This window comes from Sarcophilus harrisii, chromosome 5 (genome assembly GCF_902635505.1).
Source record: "Sarcophilus harrisii chromosome 5, mSarHar1.11, whole genome shotgun sequence".
Lineage (NCBI taxonomy): Eukaryota > Metazoa > Chordata > Mammalia > Dasyuromorphia > Dasyuridae > Sarcophilus > Sarcophilus harrisii.
The window spans coordinates 69,358,303-69,378,874 of record NC_045430.1 but is presented as its reverse complement, the minus strand read 5'-3'; the positions used below and the strand labels follow the sequence as shown (position 1 = coordinate 69,378,874).

The window sequence follows — 20,572 nt, the reverse complement described above, 5'->3', positions numbered from 1 at the left end:
TCTCCTACCTGTCCAGTTTTTGTACACTTTGCTACCTGATATGTACACTCCGTTCCAGTTACACGGACCTCTTTGATCTTTCTTCAGATAAAACATTTCATGTCTCTGCTCTGGCTGCCTTCCATGCTTGGGATGCTCTCCCTCTTCATCTGACTTCCTTTTTAGCTTTCTAGCTTTTTAGCTTCTCTGACCTCCTTTACATCTATCTCAACTACAATCCTGTTTTCTACAGGAAGCCTTAACCAATGCTTCTTAATTCTAGTGTCTTCTTTTTGTTTGCATTTGTTTATATTTATTTGCATATTGTTTCCTCCATTAGATTGGGAGCTCCTTGAAGACAGAGACTGTCTTTTTTGTATGCCCAGTCCTTTTTTCATTTATTTTCAATGAGTTTCTTTCTGCTTCCTTATTCTCTACCACCTATAAAAATGTCCATACCTCCCTAATCCTCAAAAAACACTAACTTAATCCCTCTATCTCCATTCCTGTCTTATATTTCTTCAATCCTTTGTAGCTAAACTCTTTGAAATATACATCCATAATAGGTGTTTCCACTCTCTCATCTTTTTTCTTAACCCATTACAATCCAGTTTACAATTTTTATCATTCTGTCAGAATTGCTTTCCAAAAACTAAGACACTAATGCATTATTGATGGAGTTTTGAGCTGATCTGGCTATTCTGGAGAGCAATTTGGAACTATGTCCAAATGGCTATAAAACTGTGATCCCCTTTGATCCAGTAATATCACTATCCCAAAGAGATTATAAAAGAGGGGAAAGGACTCACATACAAAAATGTTTGTAGCTTCTCTTTTGGTGGTGGCAAGGAACTAGAAATTGAGAGGATGCCCATCAGTTGGGGAATGGCTGAATAAATTATGGTATAACATTTTAGTGTTATTGAATATTATTGTTCTGTAAAAAATGATGAGCAAGCTGATTTTAGAAAAGCCTGGAAAGACTTAAAAGAACTGATGCTGGGTGAAGTCAGCAGAACTAAAAGATACACGGTAACAGCAAGATGTAACGATCAACTATAATAGACTTAGCACTTCTCAGAAATACATTCTGATAGACAGGAAAGTCTTATCCATAGAATTATGTAGACTGAATGCAGATCAAAGCATATATTTTCACCTTTCTTTGTTTGCTTTTTGTGTGTGTGTATGTGTGTGTGTGCTTTTTCCCTTTTGTTCTAATTTTTATTTCATAATATGACTAGTATAGAAATATGTTTAAAGTGGTTGCACATGTATAACCTGTATCAGGTTGTTTGCTGTATTAGGGAGGGAAAAGAGAGGAGGAAAAAAACTTACAAAAATGCATATTGAAACATAATCTTTGTAGTTTTGTAGCAATATATCTATATTTGTAGTTGGAAAAATAAAATACTGATGAAAAATTTTTAGAGGATAAATAAGTTAACAGGAATAGACAAATCTAGTATTAAAATCTTACCACTTAAAATCTACACTAAACCCCTGAAATCCACAGGCAATAATCTGAGTTGATTGAATCTCATCAATTTAATATCTGAAGGTCTTTAAGTAACATCCTTAATCAGTGACTAGCCACGTTGAAGACTTAAAGAATTTGTTGGATCCCTGCACTAGACCCTTGAACATGCTAACTATGATCCCTGTCTAAAACTTTACCATGTGATTTTTTTTCCCTTTTGTGAGTTTATGATGCTTTTATAATGTTTTTCTTTTTAAAGGTGACCAAGGGAAATTTTTTCCAGTTAGTTTTAAAGTTCCATAAGTATTGTACGTAATGAAAGATCAGTGATGATTTTGATGATGATTTTGCCAAACATTTTCAAAGATAACAATCTTCATATTGGCATCTTTATTTCAGGAATGATAACAAGAAAGAGGGGAATCCAGTGCAAAAGAGATGAAATTGTGAATTTGTGATGAAGTAAAATGCAGCTGTTGCTTTTCAGTCATATTAGTAAGTATGGTCAAATACTGCTCATTCTTATTGGCAGTAAAGATGTCTAATAATATAAATAAAAATATATCAAATATTTTAAAAGTAACTCACTTTGCATTATAATACTAGAGTATGTTTCCTGATTGAGTGTATAATGTTAATACTTGCTTCATCATACTTTAAAATCTATAATTTTTTTTTGAGGTTTTTCTTTCAATTAAATGTGAGCTGGAAAAAACCTAATTTCAAGTCGAGTAAAAGCCTATGATATATATATATATAATACTGTTATACCTTGTGACTTTCCCAGTAACAGTGTTTGAATGTTAGCTCTGAATAAATGATTCATGGTAACATAGCATTAGAATTAGAAGGTATCTTACAAATAGATCACTTCATTCAAAACTCATTTTATTGATGAAGTGATTTATAGATAGCATACAAATTTAAATGTGTGAATTTTGTAAAATGACAGCAATTAATTAGTATAAAATAAAATTATATTATTAAAACTGCTATAATGGATATTTTTCCTAACTTTTAGAAGAAAAAATATGGAATCTAATTTGAGGTTAATACCACTTATAATATAGTCAAAAGATTTGCTATTTAGTAACTAAGGTATCCAACTTTGCTATCTTTTTTTCTAGGAAGGAAACTGCATCTGATTTTCTCAAAAGAGAAATTTGCAAGGTAAGAAATGCCTTTTATAGTAGATAAAGGAAGACATATTTAAATGCATTTAATTGATGCTTAAATTTCAACTTGCCTTTTTTTTCCTTTTCTCATTTTTTTACTGACCACCAGAATCCCTTCTTGATTTTTATTAAATCAGTCAGCAAGTGATTAAGTGTGTTCTGTGCCAGACATTGCACTAGCAGTCAGTTATTAATACAAATACAAATGTGAAGCAGTCTCTGCTATTAAGGAGTTTATATTCTATGGGATGACTATTCAATATGGTTACAAATGAGTAAATAAAGAATTTAAATAGTGTTTTGATGGTAAGGTATATATATGAATCAGAAAAGTTCCCTTCAAATATGAGGGCACTTGAGGTGAGGCTTGGAGAAGAGTTTAAGGGTTGCAAATGAGGAGAAAGAGCATTATGTGGGAGACTTCATGTTCAAAGGTAAGGAGATGGGAGATAGAAAGTCATACAGGGAGTAGCAAGTAGGCCATTCTTTGTATGATATATAGAATATATGAGGAGACCAGTGCATAATCAACATGAAAAGATTTACTAGAGCCAAATGATTTAGAACCTTAAATGCCAAACACAGCAGTAGTTTTATGGAGCTACTAAAGTTTCTTAAATGTGGAAGTGACATGATCAGACCTATACTTTAGAGAAGATGGAGATGAGATGAAGGGAGTCCTATTAGGAGTCTGTTCTAATAACCTAGGTATGAGGTAAGGAAGGCCTAAACTAGAGTAATTATGGTGTGAGTAGTAAAAAGAAGACAGATAGGAGATGGAATCAACAAGACTTTGTAACTGATTTGGTCTGTGGGAAGATGAGTGAGAAGGAGGAGAGGAGATTGGTTCTAAGATTGTAAATCTGGGTTGCTAGGAGAATGACAGTATCCTTTTAAATAGAGAAGTTAAAAGATTTTGGGACATGTCAGATTTGAGATGTCATGTGAAGATGCCCATTAGGAGGTTATAAATGCAGGATTGGTATCCAGGAGAGAGCTAAAATCTGGAAACTCAAAAAAGGAAACAAACTGGTTCTACAGGGAGTAAAGAACCCTGGCAGAGCAGTGTCTTCAAACACCCTAGAAAAGGCAGTTTTGAAAAGTAGAGGGTCGTCAAAATTGTAAAAAAAAAAAAAAAAGAAAAGAAATTTGAGTAGTGAGTAAGGAAAAGCCCTCAGATTTAGTAATAAAGTGATAATGTGTTACTTTGGAGAAGTAATGGAGTTTCATTGGGATGATGATGTGGAAGCTAGGTTTTCAGGGTTTGAGAGAAGGAGAATGTAAGAAAGATTTTTTTCTCTCCTAGAATTTAGGCTGTGAAAGGACAGAGGACAAAGATAAATTGTTACCTTTTTGTCAAGTCAGGAAAGGTACCTTTCTAATGCTTAAATCCAGATGATAGAACATGATAAAATATCCGTTTTTTTTAAAATGATATTTCTAATATTTGGATCTCATTTTTAGAGTCATTGGTAATGATTATTTATCTTAAAGATATTGTAAATGGAGAACTACATATTCTTATTTTTAAAAAATGATCACTAGCATGATTGGCTAAGATGATGGTGTTTAAGGATACAAAGGAATGTAGTTTGATAACATGCATTCCAGCATTGATTTAAAAGCTAGAATGAACTCAGTCTATGTTCTAAGCCTTGTCCTGGGTGCTAGAAATACAAAAAAATTTGAAAGAATCTCTACTTGCAAAAAACTTAAATTTACATGAAATGGGAGGAAGGAAATAAGCAGTATTTTACATGTCTCTGTGGGTATGGATGAAATATAAGAGATACAAACAGCACAATTGCATAGACATGAAGAGAATAAATACAAATAAGTAAATATTCAAGGCAATTTGGGAAAAAAGATGCCACCAACTGGAATCAGGAAAAGTTTCATATGAAAGGTAAAGTTTGAGCTTCATTGTGAAGGAAGAGAGGGAAATCTAAAACATCAAGGTAATGTTGATGAAGCAGTTTGTGTGAGAAATACAAGGAAGGTCATTTTAGTTGAATTGCATATATGTTTATCTTGTTGATGAAGCTGGAAAGATAGTTTCGGACCAAGTTGGGAAAGGTTTTAAAAGCTAAACAGTTCTTAGAGGCAAAAAGGAGTCTTGAGTCTTTATTGAGTAGGCTACTGACGTGGTCATATTTGTGCTTAAATGTTATCATGTTGGTAGCGTTGTATAGGTTGGACTGCTATGGTGAGAGACTTGAGGCAGGGAGACCAATTAAAAGTGTCTTGTAATTGTCTAGATAAAAGGTCATAGTTGTCAGATATTGTGGAAGTAGAATCAGCAGGATTTGGTAACTATTTGGGTATATAGAATAGAACAGAGTGAATATTTGGAGAGAATGCTGAGGTTTTCCTCAAACAGGAAATATGATGAAAGTTTCCAAGAAGAGAAGACTTGGTCAATAGAACTAGTAAAGTTACTGGAAAGGGGGAATAAAAGATAAAAGTAAAAAAACAAACAAACACAAAAGAGTCACTCAAAGCCAAGATGAAGAAGACAAGCTTCCTTCCACAAAACTCTTCTAGCAGTTCTGTAAAACAAATAAAACTAAGTCTTGGTGGGGAAATCCAGAAAAGATCACAGTGAATCATTTATCCAGTGCAACTTAGCATATTGAAACAAGACAACACTGTCTGTGGATGCTGAGAATAATAGAAGACTTTAGACCCATACAGGGGGCACTTGAAGGTAGGCAAATATGAATTAACAGCTTTGTTGTCTGCTACCCAGTTCTGGGTCACAGCTTGGCAAAAATCCAACTAGAATTCCTGATGAGTGAAGCAAGATTTAAAAAGAGTGAAAAATGTATCTATGAATGAAATGAGAATGCTTGAGGGAAATATTAGAGAAGAAATGAGAGCTATAGAAGAATAGAAAGGAAATTAATAGCTTAGCACAATAGATACACTTTTCCAAGTAACAAATACTCTTTAAATAAGAGTGGACTAAACAGAGAGCCAATAACCTTTTGAGACAAGAAATTTTAAAACAGTCAAAAGACTGAAAATATAAAAGAAAATGTGAGGTATCTTATAGCAAAAACAACTGACCTGATAAACACATCAAAGAGAAAAAATTCAAGAAACATTGGACTATCTGAATATCATGACCAAAACATTTAGACATCCAATTTCAAGAAATCTTAAAAGACAACTACCCCTGTCTCATAGAATCAGAGAGCAAAATTGAAATAAAATCCACGTCGCCTCCTGAAAAAAAGCCAAAGTGAAAATTCTCAGAAACATAATAAGATAAAATTCAATGCTTCTAAGTCAAAAGAAAATTATTGCAAATAGCAGAAAAAAATTCAAGTTATAAGGGGCCACAATTAGAATTCCACGTGATATAGCTAGCAGCCATCAAAATGAAAGATTGGAGAACTTGGAATATGATATTCTAGAAGGCAAAAGATTTGGGCTACAGCCAGGAATAACTTATCTAGCAAAGCTGAATGTAAATGCTGTGGAGTGGGAGTGGGATTGAGAACTATTTAATGAAATAGAAGACTTCCAAGCATTCCTGATGAGACCAGAATGGAGTAGAAAATTTGATTTTCAAACAGAGGAGTTAAGAGAAGCATAAAAAGGTCTGTATGATCATGAAAACATATAGGACTAATAAGGTTAAACTCTTTACATTCTTCTATAGAGAAGATATATGTAGTCCCTCAGAATCTTTATCATCAGTGGTCACAGAGTTTAATTTGACAGAAGACTTGGGAATGATTATGTTGTTTTGATGATCTTAAAAGAGTAGCGAAGACTACATTGGAAGAGGTGAAGAAGGAAGAGAAGGAATGGAAATAATCTCTCAAATGAACACAAAAGAAACAGTCTGTACCACAAGGAGGTGGGACTCATTTGAACTGATCAAAATAGGAAAAAATACATAAACACTCTACTGGTTATAGAAATACATTTCACTCAATAGAATAATAGGGGGAAAGAAGTGTGGGTTGGAGAGGACGGATATTAGAGAGTAGACTAAGAGAGGGATTAATCCTAAATGAAACAAACTTTAAGGATGTACAAAATATTTATAGTTCTTTTTGAGGTAGCAAAGACTGGAAATCTTAAAAGCTGCCCATAAATTGTAGAATTATTGAGCATATTTGGCATACAAATATGATGGAATATTATTGTTTTGAACTCTTACCAGGGTAAAGACCAGACATGATTCTAAAAGGCTTATAATAAAACAAATATCCACTTCCTGAAAAAAAGATAAAAAACTAAGAGTGTAGAATGGAACTTGACATGGATAATGTGGACTTTTGCTCTGATTGACTCTTCATATTTGTAATGGGTTATATTTTCTTGTATTGTTGGGGCGGGGGGAAGTTTGAGAATAAGAATAGAAGGATAAGAAGGTAGATTTTGGCTCACTGAAAAAAGTAAAAAAAAAAATTTATGACATAAGAACTCCAGTTTTAAAAAGTTGCCAGAAAAATCAATAGATTAGAACAGGTGGAAATCCTTAATCAAATCATTGATTCTATGCAAAATAAGCAGAGCTATGAGAATTTTTAATAATGCTGAGAGACAAAAAGAAATATTAGAACCAAAATTTTAAAATTGAGAAAATAGAAAATGTAAAATACTTTACTAGTAAAAACAATCTAGAAAAGAAGTCATAGAGACATAAAGAATCAGAGGGAGCAGCTAAGTGGTACAGTCAATAGAGTAATGGAGGACCTGAGTTCAAATCCAATCTCAGACACTTAACACTTAATAACTATGTGACCCTGGGCAAGTCACTTAACCCCAAATGCCTTGCTAAAAAAAGGAAAAGGAAAAAACCAAAACCACAAGAATTGTGAGACTTCCTAAGAAGCATGAACTTTCCCATCCTACCCCTTCTCTCCCCCCAATTTTTTTTTTTTTTGGGTTGTCATGTTTCAAGAAATCAAAAGAAAATTATTAAGACTCACCATAACAATAATAACTATATTTATATAGTATTTACTATGTGCCAGGCAATGTTGTTATCTCATTTCATCCTTACAACCTTGGGAGGGTAGGTCTTATTATTATTCCTATTTTACAAATAAAGAAACTGAAGCAAATAAATTAAGTGATTTGTTCAGGGTCATATGGCTAGTAAGTGTCTAGGGCCAGAGTTGAACACTGGTACCTCAAAGCAAGTTGAAAATAGAATGTACCAGTTCACCTCCTAAAGAAATCCCAAAATGAAAACTCCAAGGAATGTTATAGCCAAAACCCAGAGCTTCCTCAGGTCAAAAATTTAAAGCAAAATGTGAGAAGCCAGAAAGAAGGAATAAAGTCAGTAAGGAACTACAACCTAAGACTTGGCAACAATTGACTAAAAGAGAACCACAAAATTCCAGAAGGTAAATAATAAAGGCTTACAATTCAAAATAAATTGCCCTGTAAAACCATATATAACCTTGTAGAAAAGTAAGTAGACTTTTAATCTAATAAGACTTTAATATATTCCTGATGAAAAGATCAGAGGTGAGGTGAAACTTTGAAATGCAAGCCCAGTAGTGAAATGGAAATAAATTTGAGCAATTTTAAGTGTTTTAATTGATGAAGTGCTTTATAGTCTATATAGAGAGAAGACACAATAACTGTTTGAAATTCTAATATCATTAAAGGTCCCAGAGAGAAATAAATAAGAAAAACTAGTGCTGTTTGTGTTGTTTTGTGTTGTTTCAAGTTTATAGTCTTAAGAACAGAAAGGAAAAAAAGAACCATTAGAAGTTTAAAAAGAAAGCATTCAAACTTAGTATATTTCATATTTCCTAATTGGGGCAGCCAGATATAAGCATGGAGCAAAAGGGGTGAAGAGAAGAGACATCATTCACATCTGGATTGTATGAACGGCAGATAAAGCACATTTAGAAATGTGTGGATACATACACACATATTTTATGCTGTAATGCATTGAACTCGTTACTACATTAAACTTAAATATGAAGGTAATGAAATAGTATCAGTATTCAATATACATGGATTGTATAATGTAGCATCTCTTTACTTAAAGAAAAAATTAGTCTGTGACAGAGGAAAAGTAAGACTAAAATTATAATATTTCAGGATCTTAATGTACCCCTCTTAATTTCAGCTAAATATATATATTTTTTTTTCCCTAGGCTAGAGCTTGTTAGGGTAAGAACTAGACCTAAATTCATTGTTATAGGAATCTTCCAGGTAAGGAACTTTCTTCTACTAATGCAGGTTGACATCTTCTCTGTAACTTAAAAGTATTAATAGCGACAACTGGATAGCTTTATAGAGGACATTTAGATTTGCAAAGCTGTTTACATATTGTCTCATTTGATTCTCATAACATTGTGAGGTAGTTCCCTTTTCACAGAGGAGGAAACTGAGACTGAAAGGGTAAATGATTTGCCCAGGGTTACACAGCCAGTAATTCTGAGGCAGGATTTGAATTCAAATTTTCATGATTCCAATGTCTGTATTTCACCTGCTGTACTACTTTTTAAAGAGCTATTTAGAAAATTAAAGGTTAATTGACTTGTAAGAGTCATATAGACATAAGGCAGAATGGGAATTTGTATCTTTCTGCCATCAAGGTCTACTCTTATGTACTATATTCTTCTTCTATGTCTTATTTTTCTGAAGTTCTACTCCTGTCTTTATTTTTCGGTGAGATTTATTTTAAATTTAGACTACCTACTAATTTAAGATTTATTCTAAAATTTAGATAATTCACTGAATATACCATAGAAAGCTAATGAAACCTTTAAAAAGTTCAATATAATAGTCATCTTGTAATTACTGAATGGATATAGAAAGTCGTCTGTATTTCATATGGCCTTCCTTTCTTGTTGTGATAAGGGAGCCACCAGTCAGTGGCTGCTGGAGATCTAACTCGAATCTGTAGAATGGATCCCTTCATGTGAGAGAAGGATGATGATGATGATGATGATGATGATGATGATGATGATGATGATGATGATGATGATGATGATGCAAGGAGACTGAGAGGCAGTTGCTGTTCTCTGACCTCTCTCCTCTTCCCTCTGTCTCGTTTATCTCATTTCCAGTCCGCAACACCTATGTCAGCAAAGGCTGCTTTGCAGCTCCTTCAGATGTTATGATCCACAGCTGTGGAGGCTCTCAGAGAATTGACCTGCCCCTTCACTTAGGCATGGTCCTTAACACTTCCATGTATTTGGAATGGCACTCTTAGTATTTGGTTTAACAATATGTCATAAAGTTTTTTGTTGTGTTTTTATGGATCATTCTTATATTTGAGCAGTTGGAAGTATCAGTTCAGTTTGTAATAATTATCTGATTTTAAAATCATCTATTGGTAGAAGTCTCTAGGAGACTTAGTTTTGTTCTATCAAATCATATATTTCTTCCAAATCATCAATGATATTTTGTCTCCTTGTGGTGCTAGAACATAGAGTGCCACTCAGACCTAGTTTCCAACCTAGTGCCATCCCAACCCTCTCTGCAAGTATTTGTCTCAGAATAGACATATAATACAGATTAAGGTGAAGATCCAACCAATGATATTATTATTGTGAAAGGATAAAAGTATGTTCAATATTGTCTCATAAAAAGAAGTAATGGATAAAATTGAAAGAAAGCTTGGTAAGATATCCAACTAAGCAAAGTCATCTTAAGGAAAAAATGTCAATAAAAATGAAAGGGATACAAAGAAAAGCAAAACAGAAAAGATATTTAAAACATTTTTAACAAATTATTTTCTCCAATAAGGATCTTACCATCCCAGTTTTGACCGTATTTATAGAAAAAGCAGGAATGACACTAAAGAGACTAAAAATGGGAAAAGTTGCCAGATCCAACCAAGTATTATAAAGACAAGATATAATTTGATCAAATTGTTAGGGCTTTGAGGGACTAATGTACAGCATCTGAAAGGGCAGAAGATCACAAAGGCAATATTCAACACTGGACCACATCTTTTGCATTTCACAATTAATTGAAAGATGTAGTGAACATAAAATCTTTTCCTAATTTTTGACAATAATAAAAATTTTTATTTGATAGAACAAAACTTCATAGACTGTTTTACAGCAAGAGGTCTTTCAGATCATCTAGATCCCTTAGAGAAATAGTGATGTTCAATGATCTTCTGACAATAAAGATTAGAAGTTCCATAAAACAAGGAAATATATGTTTAACACACTCCTTCTCTGAATTGCACTCAGCATTACAAGGAATAATTCCCTATAACTTGTGAGATCCTCATAGTGTTTTTGTTTGCAGATGACTGTGCTAATTACATCAAGTCCCAGAACATTTCAGTCTCCTGAAAGAGATCTGTAATCACTAAGAAATTTGGCTTGTCCATCCACACAGGAAAGACCCAATGGATGACAATACCTGTTGCTCAGATTTCAACTTGCATGTGGAGGTACATCCTATAGAATCAAACCATTAGAAGTACATCTGGTACAGACAGCACAGATGGACAGTTAATGAGTTCAGAGTTGAATAGGAAAATGAAAGTTCTAGATTGCTTTTAGAAAATTGCAGAACTCTAACTTCTCCTATTTTCTCATGAAAATTAAAGTCTTTTTCCATACTGACATTTTATAAGTTGTTATATGGCAATGGGACATGGAGCACCACTCCCTCTGAAGAATGAATATTACATAGAAGGCAATGGAGTAGGGCATGGTGAGTATGAGCAAGTAGCAATATATAACTAACAAGGAACTCTGGGGGGAAAAAGTATGTCATCAAGAAATTTTATGACAGGAAGAGAAGGCTAGCTAGTTGCATAGTAAGAGCAAGGGGGTCAACATTGAACAGCCACGGTGCTCCACTAGTACCCTCATGCAATCAGTAGAAAATAAGAAAGCTTTCTAAAATGTTAATATAGACACCCCAGCCCTCACTCTGCCTTACCATAGTAAACTTGGAAAGAGCATGGAAAAGTATTGCACAGTGAGACAGTCTGGTATGCATTTTGATCTGCATCCTTGGAGGGAACTCCAGAATCATTGACATCACAGATCCCTTTTAAGTTTGAGACTATTTTAAAAGAAGTGTTTCTAATGAGGGAAAAATTTACAAAGTGATCAAGTAAAAATCTTGTGTTAAAAGTAGGGACTTGGTATTGTGATTTACTAAAACAATTCTGGACTCATCTAACTTAATTATTATTTGGCTTTTTACCTTGTGCTATTTGTTAGATAATTTAAATGTGGAGTAAAATTTGTCAAAGATTTTGCTTGTACATAGATATCTAATGAAGCACAGGAATTTATTTTTATTGGCTAAGTTTGTGAATTGGGAGTTACTGAACTTTTGACTTTTAGAAATGTCTTCAGTGTTCGAAATTGGTTACTTTACAGGAACAGGCTCATTAGCAATAGTTATGCTTTCTTAAGGTGTTTTAGAGTTTAAAGTTTTATTTTTTAATCTTTGGATAAAGTTATTCTTTTGGTAGTTGTTGTAGGAGTTTAATGCAGTGATTTTAGTTTTCTTTTTGTTTTACTTTACATAATTTTCCAGAGTACTGGAATTAAGCAAGCTTAATTTTATTCTAGTCAGCCCTTTGCTTTAGATTTTTCAAAACAAGCTCAGAATAGGTTGAAACTCTACACAAATTGCTGCCACGGGACAAAAGTGCTGATCAAGTTAAATCAACCCCTGTAATGTGTATTGAAAAGAAAACCTCTCCTCTGTACCCCCCAATTTGAAGAACAAGCATTTTAGTTGCCAACCAGAGCTGACTTTAAATGGACCAGCTGTCTGTATTGGGAGGATAGGGTTGCTAAGGTTACCATGGTTGTTTGAAGAAGAATGCAGCTGAGATGGCAAGTTCTTGATGTGTGAGCTGAGGGAAGGAATTTAGTGTGATCATGCATCAGCCTTCCTAATCACATGCTCACAGAGCGCTGTGTGGGCGGCATGTAAAAACTACAAGTCTGCACTGGGGCTTGTGTGTGGTTACAATAATTTTGTTTTTGTGGGAGCCAAAGGGTTTATAGTTTAGATCAAGAATGCCAAAGTTGTGCGAGTGGTTTTTGTTTTTAAAGGATCCTTTTGAGAAATAAAAAAATTGAGCTAAATTTATCATTGTACATAATCAGCAAATTATTATTTTTTAAAAGTATACTTATTCTTGTTAATTTTGTTATGATATAACATTATTTTTCCAGTGTTTTTCCTTCATGGTCACTCAGCCTTGTTAACATTTCCCTGCATTTCCTGAAGAAATTGTATTTTCCATGTAATAGACATGATTCTGTTTAATACATAGACAGAGTTATATTGGGCAAGAGTCTGAAAGAGATGGGAATTAGTCTGTTTTGTTTCTTTTTTTGAGATCTAATTTGCCAAAGAAATTTTATCTGAGAAAAATATATTGGGGCTTCCCACCCCTTTTCCCCCCCAACCCCAAAGGCTCCAAGTGATCTGGCGTCATATCTGAGAAATTAATGTCTCATTTCTTGAAACTGACTTCATTAAGAGGAAGGTAGAGAAGGTAGAAATCATTTTATGCGTGTGAAATGTTAATTTTTTTTTTTTTTTGCCATAGACATAATTTACCATAGCCAGTTTGAGAAATGCCTGTTTGCATATTATTTTATCTATATATGCTCCTTTTTCTTTTCCAAAATTAAATGATAATTTGATGGTTATAGAGTATGTAAGAAACAAGTATTTTGAACATTGGCAACAGTGCTGTCCACTAAATTGATTTCACAGAAAGCAAATAGGTTATATGTGGTGATAGTTATCAAGTTTACTTGGTAGAGTTAAATTCAAGATGAATTTAAGTGGTTGGTTTTTAAAAATCTAATTTGTGACCTTTGGTGGATTTAGTATCATCCCAATTGCTTAATATATTGTTAAGCATCAAGATTAATTTGATTTTCCAGTTTGGCATCTTGGAATAAAGTCATTAAGCACTTATTAAGCACCTACTATGGGCCAGGCACTATGCTAAGCACTTGAGATACAAAGGAATGCAAAAAAACAGTTCTTTCTCTCAAGGAGATCATATGGAAGCAAATTATTTACAAACGATATATACAGAGTAAGTAAGAGGCAATCTTAGAGGGAAAGCACTGGATCAAATAAAATGGAGTTTTTAAATTAACATGGCTTCTGTAATTGTGACTTTCAGTGAACTTGGATATGTTAGAAATAGTTTTAGAGGTATAATTGCAATGAATGAGAGATCATTAATATATTCAGATTTTTCTAAACTGATGAAACTCAGAGATCATAAAATAAGAATTGGGGGAGCTGGCACTTCAGTTCTGCAATAGATGGAGCGTTGGATTTGAAGTCTGGGATTCCTAGACATGGAACCTGAATCCTGTGCTAATCACGTAGCCTTGTGGGGCTCCCTTTTTTACAAAAGGGGGTTGTCATAGTACCTACCTTCCACGACCAAATCAAATAAGATGTGAAACACTTTGCAAATCTTATAGTGCCATATAAATAACAATGATTTATATAACATTTTGACTTGAAAAATTTTACATAGTTATTTTTACTTTAGGCTTATTATTCTGATGTCTATACTACTAAATAATACTTGGTACTTGTAGGAGATAGCCACATTTTTTTCTCTCACCTTCAATTGCACATTTCTTAGGTCTGTATTAATATAGGTTCTTCAGTTCACAAAACAGTTTTTTACTAAGTTTGTAAGAAACTCAGATTCAATAAGTACCTGATCCTTTTCGGAACCAAGTGAAACATGTGAAAGACATGACTTTTAATATGAAAAGGAATGGTTATTTGGATATTTAAATCATCAAATTTTCCAATATTCCCTCTTAACCAGTGAAAAAAGACTTGATACTATTTCTCTCATCGGTAGGCTGTGGAATTTGTTTGAAAGTCAAGTGAAGCTACCTGTTCTAAATGTTAACAGTTGCCCCTTCCTTTCCTTTGTTAAATTTTCTGTTACTTTTGAGTAACTGTCCCTCAGATATACTTCCTTTGGAATTGATATTATACATGTGAATCTCTAAAAGTTCAGTTGATTATGTCAATGCATATGTTATATATTTGTTATTTTGGAGACTAATAGTTATTCCTCAACTACTGAGTGGTTGGCTTTGAAATAAGAATTGCAAATATAATTTTGGACATGGCTGATAAGGAATTTGTTTAACTTGACCATGCAGTTTTGTTATCAGATTGTTTTTAAGAAAGGGGAAGGGGGGCAGCTAGGTGGCATAATGGATAGAGCACCAACCCTGAAATCAGGAGGACTTGAGTTCAAATTTGACCTCAGACACTTGACACGTCCTAACTATGTGACCCTGGGCAAGTCACTTAACCCCATTTGCCTCAGCAAAAGAAAGAAAGAAATCACTTCTCTTCTTACTTTCCCCCTTACCCAAAGGAAAAGAGAACATAAGGGTCTGAAGAAATCACACACTAGCAGGAAAGTTTCTGAAGTTACATGTCAAATTTATCATATTCTTTTTTTTTTAAGTTTTAAAATTTATTTTAAACAAAAGTGCAAAAAAAGAAAAGAAAAAAAAAAAGATTGCCATGTACATTGCAGAACATGAGAGGATTCAATATAAAATATTAAATTTCCATTTCAAGAAAATCTATATGATAATTACTATATATTGTTTTCAAAGCTGGCCAACTTTTCTTTCTTTATTTAGTTTTCTTTTGTTTTCTGCTGAGAATTTTTTACTTTGTTACCCCCTCCCAAAAAAGAGTACAATTAAGCATGGAGGGTGTGTATATGTGGGTATGGGTGTGACCATTATGCATATTTCTACTTGTCATCTGTTTCTCTGAAGGTACATAGCATGTTTTTTCATAATTCTAAGTTTTTCCATATTTTTCTAAATCAACTAACATTTTAGACACAACAGAAATATTCCAACCCAGTTGCCTTCTGTTTGAGATTGTCAATGAAAGTTTTTTCCAATTTTTTGCATTCCTTCTACTCTTGGCTGTGTAGGTTTTTATTTATACTAGAAAACTTTTATTATTTTTTCTAACTCCGTAAGATAATTTGTATTGATTTAATTGGGATGACATTACAATAGATTAAATAAAATTGTAACTTTTTTATTATATTGGCTTTACCTATCCATGAACAATAACTATTACTTCAGTTATTTAGTTCTAACTTTATTTTTTATAAAAAAAGTATTTTAAATTTATATTTATATAGTTCCTCTGTCTTTTTTGGCAAATATGCTCTTTTTTTATTTTATACTGTCTAGTTATTTTAAATAATTTTTTATTTTATACTGTCTAGTTATTTGAAATAGTTTAGAGCAATATTGAATTCTATGGCTGACAGTATAGTTTCATTGTTTTTCTTCTTCTGATTAAATCTATTTTACTTTTAACTTTGAGTACCCCTGCTTTTTTAAAAACATGTATAATAAATGCTACTCCTGACCTTTATTTTATATTTATGTGTATCTCTATTTTTTTTTTTTTTTGGCATTTCCTTAAAGCAACACATTGTGAATTCAGATTTTTAATGTGCCATCTATTTCCATTTTATGAGTAAATTCATTGGTGACTTTTTCTTAGTTCTAATTTATCTTTTTCTTCTAGAATTTCAGGGCAATTGTCCTTAATTTCTAGTAATATTATATCAAGATTTTTTTATAGTAATCCTTGGGCCATCTCTTCTTATTATTTCTCCTTGATTTGTTCTCAACATCAGTTGTCTTTCTGTCACATTATCTTCTATTCTTTCATTCTTTTGCTTTTGTTTTATTATTTCTTTGTGTCTTAGAATGTTATTAGCTTCCCTTTGTCCAATTTTAGTTTTCAAGGAATCATTTTCTTTCTTAGATTTTTTGGTTCACTATTTCAAGTTGGTTAATTTTGTTTTCATAATTTTCTTGATTTTCTTTGCTCTTATTTTTTCCCTCTAATTTTTCTTTGGTCTCTCTTATTTGATTTTAAAGTTCCTTTTAAGTTTTTTTAAGAAATCTTTTTGGCTTGGGAACATTTGACATTTCTCATTGGGAAAAGTTGTGGCTTTTTAAACTTCATATCTTCCTCCAAATATGAATCCTGATCTTTTCTATCTGCATAGTAGCTTTTTATGGTTGGGTTCTTTCTCCTTTCCTTGCTCATTTTTATTTATTTTTGTTTGTTTGTTTTATTTTACTTTTAGCAGCTATTCGTGTGATGATCAGGTTCTAGTCCCAAAAAGAACCACCCAAGCCTCAGATCCTTCTCACTTTTATTTAATGAGGTAAGTTTTGGGGCTGAACCATGGACACTTCTCTCCATTCCTAAGCCATGGCTTGAACTCCCGGTAACACTGTCCCCATATATGGTCTTACTCTTTTGGTGCTTCTGGTGGCTGCAAACTACAGTTGTTGTCTCTTTTCTGGAACTCAAACCAGAGACTCTGGTCACCTGCAGTTGCCCACAGCCAGAAGTGTCCCCACCCTCTGCTTCTCCATCTCCTTCTCCTTGACAGCTACAAAATTGAAAGTCTCTAAGGCTGAGGCTGCCTCCCAACTCCAGCTGCCCCCAGAGCTTGTTGTTTGTTAATTGCATGGTGTTGGCTTAAAGATGTTTGTACTACACTGAGGCTGAACCTCTGCCTCCGGAAGCCAGGTTTTTCCTGGGGTCTTCTTAGCTTGTCTTAGGAGAACAACTGCAGTTATTCTTGATTTTGAAAACTATCATTCCTTAAGGTAGAAAATTCATTATACTCTTGTCCAAAGACTTTATTAAATGGTAAGCATGAGACTTCAAAATTGCATTCATTGATCAGCAGGAGAGCAGTATAGGATGCAGTAATAATAAAAATAATAATTGGAGGTAGATCTGGACATCTATAAGGATCTCCTAAATGTTCCCTAGTGAGGGAAACAATATTATTGTGGTTCCTTATTCTGAAATGCTGATATTTCATCTTCAGAGTCATATGGAGATTATAGAATCTTTGTATTACAATTTTGTAACTTCTTAGATCCCCCACCTTCCTGTCACAATAAACCACAGGTCTGACCAGGTCTCTCTTTACCAGAACTCCACTGGCTTCTTATTTTCTCTGAGATCAAATTTAAGCTCCTCTTTTTGACATTTAAAACCCATCACATTAAGCCTTTTTTACCCCCATCCTAGTCATCTATTAGTTCTCTTCACACATTATGCTTTGGAGACAGCAGACAGTGTTTTTTGCTGTCCATGAACCACCATTCTGGAATGAACAAACCATACTCAAACTGCTTCCCCCAGGTTACAGTAGCAGAGCTAAAGTAAGTCAGAAATGGTTCAGAAAAAGGGAAATCCAAAAAGCCACTTTAGAAGTTGCCATACAATTGCTAGTCCTATCTCTGACTGGTTGTAAAAATAACCTTAAGTGAATCTCTTTGGGACATAGAAGTCTTATGTATGAGTTTCCTTTTCCCTTTCCTACTATAGACACAGGGTCACCACATTTTTGTACCAATTAGGGCTGTCATTTCTTCCTGATTCCTAGCCAAATCCAATAGTCTTTTCTCAGTTTTCATCTTTCTTGATTTCTTTATAACCTCTGATGTTGTTGATCATGCATTCCTCCTGGATTTGCTTCTCTGTTTTCATGACACTGCTTTCTTGCCTCTCTTCCTCTCAATCTGACTACTTCTCAATCTCTTTTGCTGGATTATCATTTATTATAGTTGGGACATTTTTTAGATTAGTCTAAATAGTTCAGTTTTGAGATTGAAATAAAATTATTTTGATAATAAAATTTGTGTGGCAGCCCTCTTTGTAGTGGCCAGAAACTGGAAACTGAGTGGATGCCCATCAATTAGAGAATGGCTGAATAAATTGTGATATATGAATATTATGGAATATTATTGTTCGGGTAAGAAATGACCCGTAGGATGATTTCAGAAAGGCCTGGAGAGACTTACATGAACTGATGCTGAGTGAAATGAGCAGGACCAGGAGATCATTATATACTGCAACAACAACACTATATGATGATCAATTCTGATGGACCTGGCCCATCTTCAGCAATGAGATGAACTAAATCAGTTCCAATGGAGCAGGAATGAATTGAACCAGCTACACCCAGCAAAAGAACTCTGGGAGATGACTAAGAACCATTACATAGAATTCCCAATCCCTCTATTTTTGTCCACCTGCATTTTTGATTTCCTTCACAGGCTAATTGTACACTATTTCAAAGTCCGATTCTTTTTGTACAGCAAAATAACTGTTTGGACATGTACACTTATTTTGTGTTTCATTTATACTTTAACATATTTAACATGTATTGGTCAACCTGCCATCTGGGGGAGGGGAAAAATTGGAACAAAAGGTTTGGCAGTTGTCAGTGCTATAAAATTAGCCATGCATATAACTTCTAAATAAAAAGCTATAATAATAAAAAAAATTTAAATTAAATTAAACATTTGTATCCCATCTAACATTTGACCCAAGGAGTTTTAAGGAAGGGAAAAGAAGGCAATAAGCACCCACTATTTGCTTTATAGGTTAGGCACTGTGCTAAGCACTTTACAGATATTTGATTTGATCCTTAAAACTCTTTAAGGAAAATGCTATTATTTCCTTTATTTTATGGTTGGGGAAACATAGATAACTTTTGCCATCACATGAAAATGTTTAAATGTGTAGGAGAAATAGTCTCCTTATTTTTAAACTGTTCAAATTAATGAAGATCTTATTCCAATTGCTTTAGAAAATAGTGCTAATTTACATCAATTGATGACCATTCTTGGAATATACTCCTTCCTTGTAGGATGCCTAGATTTTTTTAAGACTCAAATAAAATAATACCTCCTATATAAAGCCTTTCCCAATTCCTATTCTCACTTTTCCTTCAGGTTCCTTCTTCCCTCTTTTATCTTGTATTGGCTTTATATGTATTTTATAGGTACTTCTGTGTGTATATACTTTTTCTTGCAATAGAAGGCAAATTCTTGGAAAGTGAATCATTTTTTTCTTTTAATATCACTTGTGCTTAGATATTTCATATATGCCTATTGATTTATTTATGTTGTTTGAATGCATAATTTGTATGGCCAAACATGGGTTGACAACGGATCTACACTTGAAGGACAAGAATACCAGATAGAATACCAGATTTTTAATCAGAGAGCATTCATCCAAGACAACTATCTATCTCTTCTTGTATACTTGATAGGGAATGAAACTCAACTCCTGTCTTTGTATTTACTTTGCTTATGATACTTTGTAACAAATAGTTTGCTTAGTAACTGTACAGTGTCAGGTGTTGAATACTGAGAGAATGAGAGTGGGAGCGACAGCTACCAATTCATGTAGAAGTCTGATAGCCAAGTAAAAAGGGTTACAATTTTGTGATTATTGTGGTGACTAGTTCTAAGAAGTCCACACATTAGATTGGTTTTTGACTTGGAATACCCTTAAAAGGGCTGAGGATATGCATATGTGCATATAAATAGCTAAGAAGTCTTGGAGTGACCAATTGTAAATTGCAGAAACTTGATAGAATTGTACAGAGAAAATACGCTTTGTTTGGATAGGACAATCAAACATCTTCAGAAAGATCCTTCTGCAACAATCATATGCTGTCATGTTTCAAAATCATATTTTTGAAAAATTATATAAAAAAGCACATTTTATCAATAAATCTAATAATAATGGATAAAACAAGCACTATTTTATTTTTTACTATATATTTAGAAGTAATAATACTTTAGCTACACTGGCCTGTTTGGCTTTTCTTTGCACATGGCACTCTAACTCTTAGCTCCTTTCCATATTTCTAAGCCCAGACTCACAAACCTTCCCTTTGATATCCAACTATTCAATATATGTCTTATATCTATGTGTACATGTTTTTACATATTTTGTGTATATCTGTATGTGTTTTTCCCCTTTTCAAAACCAGGGATTTTTTTTTTTCCTGGAATTTAGTACAGTGCCTGGATCATAATAAGGCCTTTATAAATACTTCTTGATTATTGTAGAAAAGGAATTCATG

At 33.4% G+C, this 20,572-nt stretch overlaps 1 protein-coding gene across 3 annotated transcripts in view; it reads left to right on the top strand.

The window, feature by feature from the left end:
- FRS2 (fibroblast growth factor receptor substrate 2) overlaps nucleotides 1–20,572 on the top strand; it is a 104,136-nt gene that overhangs the window by 41,106 nt on the left and 42,458 nt on the right. Inside the window, exons 2-5 of one of the 3 annotated variants that reach the window (XM_031940683.1) lie at nucleotides 1,859–1,954; nucleotides 2,587–2,629; nucleotides 10,882–11,029; nucleotides 16,754–16,834. The gene's annotated coding sequence lies outside the window, so the exon portion shown is untranslated. The remainder of the gene's footprint in view (nucleotides 1–1,858; nucleotides 1,955–2,586; nucleotides 2,630–10,881; nucleotides 11,030–16,753; nucleotides 16,835–20,572) is intronic. The other 2 variants (XM_031940684.1, XM_031940682.1) reach the window with 2 other exon arrangements.